Genomic DNA, 5,447 nt, shown 5'->3' with positions numbered 1-5,447 from the left:
AATAGTGCGTCGGTGTTAACTTTACCAGATGGATCTGAAGACTTTGTGAAATACAGCGATGCTTCAAAGTTAGGATTAGGCTGCGTTCTGATGCAAAAAGGAAAAGTGATTTCTTATGCGTCAAGACAATTGAAAGATCATGAGAAGCAGTATCCGACTCATGATATGGAGTTAGCTGCGGTAGTGTTCGCTCTAAAAATCTGGAGGCATTATCTTCTGGGAACAAAGTGACAAATTTACACATATCATAAGAGTTTACAGCATTTGTTCAGTCAGAAAGAATTAAACATGCAACAGCGTCGGTGGATTAAGTTAGTTAATGATTATGATTGTGAAATTCTTTACCACCCAAGAAAAGTTAACGTGGTGGCTGACGCTTTGCGCAGGAAGGAAAAGAGTGGACCATWAAAGCAATAGCAATGAGAATGAATTTGATCCCTGATATTCATAAAGAAGTTCTGAGATGTCAGAAGGAAGCTATGAAAGAAGATCTTATCAAATCAGAAAGGTTGGGTATGATGATTTCAACCTTGGAACCAAATGACAAAGGAATTATGTGTTTTCAAGGGCGAATTTGGGTACCATATTTTGGAGATATCCGAAATATGATATTAAATGAAAGTCATAAATCCCGATACTCTATCCATCCAGGCACCAATAAGATGTATATAGATTTGAAACCTTTTTATTGGTGGCCAGGATTGAAAAGAGACATAGCTCGGTATGTGGAACAGTATCTGACATGTTTACAGGTTAAGATTGAACATCAGAAGCYGTATGGAAGTCTTCGATTCTTAGAAATACCTATATGGAAATGGGATCACATTACCATGGATTTTGTTATGAAATTACCTCGAACTCCAAAGGGTATGATGCGATTTGGGTAATTGTGGATCGTTTGTCTAAATCTGCACATTTTCTACCAATGAGAGAGAAATACTCTYTAGAAAAACTAGCGCAGATTTACATCAAAGAAATTGTTACCAGACACGGTGTTCCATTGTCTATTATCTCTGATAGAGATAGTCGGTTTGCTTCCTAATTCTGGGAAGGACTACAGAAAGCTTTGGGGTCTGAAATTCGGTTAAGTACAACATATCATCCGCAAACAGATGGGCAAAGTGAGAGAACTATACAGACTCTCGAAGATATGTTGAGAAGCTGTATTATTGATTTAGGAGGATCGTGGGAAGATCACTTGCCATTGATAGAGTTTGCGTATAACAATAGTTATCATTCCAGTATTCAAGCGGCACCATATGAAGTCTTGTATGGACGTAAATGTCGAACGCCGTAATGTTGGAATGAAGTGGGTGAGAAATAGCTGACAGGTCCTGAAATTGTTCAAGAAACTTCTGAAAAGATTGAACAAATCCTTGAAAGAATAAAAACAGCACAAGATCGCCAGAAAATTTATGCAGATAATCGTCGAAAGCCAATTGAGTTTAGTATAGGTGATTTTGTGATGTTAAAAGTTTCGCCATGGAAGGGTGTCATCAGATTTGGAAAGAAAGGGAAGCTCAGTCCGAGATATGTGGGGCCGTTCAGAATATGTAAGCGAATTGGGCCAGTAGCATATCAGTTACAGTTGCCAGAAGAGTTGATTCTGATTCATAACACTTTTCATGTGTCGAATCTATGGAAATGTTTGGCTGATCCAAGTCTAGATATACCTGTTAGCTCCGATATTTGATTAATGTACAAGTATGAAAAAGATTTCTGCAAGTGTTGACAGAAGGGTTTCTTCCACAGAAGACAACAGAGGACCAGCAACAGAAGCTGTTTGATCGTACAAGTCAAGATTGACAGAACCTCTGTTGTCTCTCACAGAGGTTCTGGAAAATGGTCCTCCGTTATCAAGAGCTTACAAGTCATATGCACCAGAGCCTCTGGGATGGCTCACAGAGGGTCTGCGGTTCATCTTCTGTGGAGAACCTCTTCTTGCTGTTTTACTTAGATAGTTAGCTGCACGTGCTTCTCACGTGACTATGTTTGTAATCGACTTTATTTGGACGGCTTGGATCATTTCACACGTCTAGGTCATGTCAGAAAAGCCGTTAGAGACTAGTATAAATAGCAGCTAGGTCTTTGTAATTTAGTGTGCTTCCAAATTGTAATCGTCTTATGTTAGGACTGAAAATCAGTATTAATTGTATTCGTCTTGAAAGTTAAATATAGTCTATAATTGTAAAAGTCAACGTGTTTGACTTCTTATAGGAGTTTGACTTTGACTTGTCTTTAATAGTTTGACCATATAAATAGTAGATGGTCTTTGTAATTTGAGGTAAGAGAGCTCATTTGTAAGATTTGATACGTAATGAGAGGTTTGACCATATTGTAAAGATTGACTTTCTCTCTCAATGTTCTTGGTGTTCTTGAAYGCTATATCCAGATTCTGCCATATTGTGAAGATTATTGAAGATAGATCAGTGATTTTAGGGACTCACATTTGGTATCAAAGCAAGTTATGCAAGAAATCAGGAAAGGAAATCAGAGTTTTTGAAGATTTTATTTTCTGCTTTTTTTTTGTTATTCGTGTTCTTCAATTTTTTTTTAAATTTTGATCCGATTTTTTTCTTAAAATCTCGTGTTTTTGTGTTTAAATCGTGATCAAACTSCTCGAAATTGCATTGTGAATCTTTGTTAAGCTCAAAGTTTTGTAATTTCGTCATTGATTTTCAAGATTTAATCGTTTTAATTTTGTTTAAAGTTTTCGTGTTCTTAAATTTTTTTTAAAAACCAGTGTGTTTGATCCATTTTTTTTTTTGTGTTTGTGTTTTTGAATGTTTTTTGATCTGTTTTTAATTTTGATTTTTCTAATTTTTTTGTTAAACCGTCCAAATACTTAGCCCATCTTCAAGGCCCATCCAGTTTAGATGTTCTTAGGCCAACCCAATAATCTAAATCGCTGACTTGAACGAATGTCTAAATCGCAGAAAGTTTGAGCAATTAAAACCAGAACTTCATGGGGATTCATCTTCATCGCATGGACATCTAAATCGCAGGTACGCCCAATCTGTGTTGAAGACGCATACGGATTCTTAATCGCACAATCACCTTGAACGGAGTCCACTTTATCGCTTGGCATCACTGGTAAGTATTTCATCAATCTCAGGTTTAGTTAACTTTTGAGCGGTTTATTCCTAAAACGTTCATGCCTTGACCGGTGTTCATATAAACCGCACAACCCTTGACCGTATTAGTGATCGGATTAGGTTTAGCTTTGAGAGGACTGTTGAGCGGATTAGTGAACAGTTTAGGACTTAGTAATTTATGCATCGAGGTATCCGGTTTGCTAAACCGCTCAATCAATCTCACCAGATTCTTTATCGCTCAATACCTCTTGACCTAATTTTGTAAATCGCTCAGGTAAATCAATGTGGTTGAGTATCTGTTGATATAATTTGATCTAATTTGAATTTCTCCTATCATCCTTTTAGATTTGATATTCTGTTGAAAGATTTCTTGTTCCATTTTGTGAGCAAACAGTGAGCAGATTGTGAGAGTTATATATTTTGTGTGATTTACTTGATTTGTACACTGTTGCTGTTGTTGCTAGTCATTAAATACTATGCAGTGAGTTTGAGTATTTTGAACTTGTGGTTTAAACTCAAGTTTTTKATGATGTCTTGAGTATTTGTTTGTTTGATGTTGTTTGATTTAAGAATCACAGCTAAATCTTTTACCAACATTAGTTCAAGAGAACAGAGGGAATAGACGAAGGACAGGCTTGATTCCCAGACTGATATTTACTTGCTGTTTATCATAGCTAATACCTCTAGTGCTGTGTGTTTCTTGACAAAARCTGTCATCAAATCTAACAGCAGAGACAGGTCCCCTGTGTGCAAAAGATTATATTTCTGTGAAGTGAAAGAATGCAGTATTGAAGCTGTTGCTGTTTGAGTTTGAAGTTCAGAATCACCTGGATATAGCAAATGCTTAACAGAGAAGAGTAGAGGAATTACATTTGTTAGTTGCTGTGTGTTTGTGATTTTGTGAGCTGGAACAGCAACCCAGACTTCATCTTCCTCACACATTGATTTCTAGAACTGTGTTAGAGATATTGCAAAGCTTGAGGTTTGCTTACTGTCTACATTACATAATCTGTTTTGAGTTCAATATTGAAACAGCCTGTTTTGAGCTCCATTGTTTAAAATGAGTGATTTGAGCAGGTTTATGTACTTATGTATTCAGCACTGTGATAGTTTGAAACAATTTTATTGCAACATCAAAGCTGTTGTTGTTTTAAGTTGAATTTTACAGTTTATGCAGTGAGGTGTTGATGTTTCTACTTTGTCTGGTTTAGTAATGAACAGCAGGTTTAGTATGCAATTTTAATTGTTTTAAAACAGATTTGAAGCTGCTGTATTCATTTCTTCTGTTCCCTCACGATCATCATATACAGTAGTGTAAATTTGTGCACTGGAACAGCAGCCCGGGACAAAGAAGGAGACTGTTTAAARCATGTTTAGAGTGTAGTTACTATTTGTTTGAAGTTGTTGCTGTTTTGTTTCATCTTGACAGTCTCTATTAGCTACACAGGTACATTACTTTGACATTGAGCTTCTTGTTGTTGGGGTGTATGTAAATTTGTGGACTAGAACTATCTGAGTTGATTAAAGATTGTTTTGTTCCTGCTGTTTCCTTGAGGATTGGAACAGACTTGGCCATAACAGCAACAGTGGACAGCTCAGTCCTCTAGGTTAGACAATTGACAGCAACTATGTTTTCTTAATCAAGATGCCCACGTTGGTCATTTGATAGTTCGACTGTTTTTGTGACAGCTTTTATTAGCTACATAGTCCAGGTGGGACAAAGTGTACTTACATAGAAGACTCCGATAGTCTGAACTTCATTGGATAGTAGTACACACTAATCATTTGCTCTCAGACTCATTTGCATTAAAGGAGGATCAKAAGTCAACTACAGTTAGAGGGAAACTAAAAGTTGAAGATAGAAGAGTGAAGTGAAATTGTGTGTCTGAGATCAAGTCTAAGCATACTCTGAAGAGAATTCATATCAGTGAAGCTACATTGTAGCTATATTTTAGACTTGTATTGATAATTGTAAAACTTTCTGTTTTGGACTTGGATAATTGTTTTGGACTTGGACATTTATTTCTTGGGCTTATATTAGATGTGTTTTTGGTTTTGAGTTTTAAATTTTGTTTAGATTTTATTTTTGGATCATCGTATATCTGATTTGTGTGTGTTTTAACTGTTTGAAAATTTTTGAACTGTTCTGTGTCAATTAAACTGTTTTTCATTAGTTTTAACTGTCTTTGACTGTTTTTAACAGTTTTTAACTGTTTTCAACGATTTTGACTGTTTTTACTGATTTTTGACAGTTTCTCGTCGTTTACTAAATTCTCATCAGTTTTAGTGTTTTTTCTATTTTTTAGCTTAACCGTTCCTGTTTCTTTTATCTGATTTCACTGCATAGATCCT

General features: G+C 35.9%; 1 long non-coding RNA gene across 1 annotated transcript; it reads left to right on the top strand.

The window, feature by feature from the left end:
- The first annotated feature begins 2,983 nt into the window (after positions 1–2,983).
- On the top strand, positions 2,984–4,145 carry LOC112514930. The gene is made up of 2 exons (XR_003069448.1): positions 2,984–3,093; positions 3,825–4,145. It is a non-coding gene; the product is annotated as an uncharacterized LOC112514930 (long non-coding RNA).
- The last annotated feature ends 1,302 nt before the right edge of the window (positions 4,146–5,447 follow it).

This window comes from Cynara cardunculus (genome assembly GCF_001531365.2).
Source record: "Cynara cardunculus var. scolymus isolate 2C chromosome LG 6, CcrdV1, whole genome shotgun sequence".
Classification (NCBI taxonomy): Eukaryota; Viridiplantae; Streptophyta; class Magnoliopsida; order Asterales; family Asteraceae; genus Cynara; species Cynara cardunculus.
The sequence above is the reverse complement of the archived record's forward strand: the minus strand, read 5'-3'. Positions and strand labels throughout refer to the sequence as shown.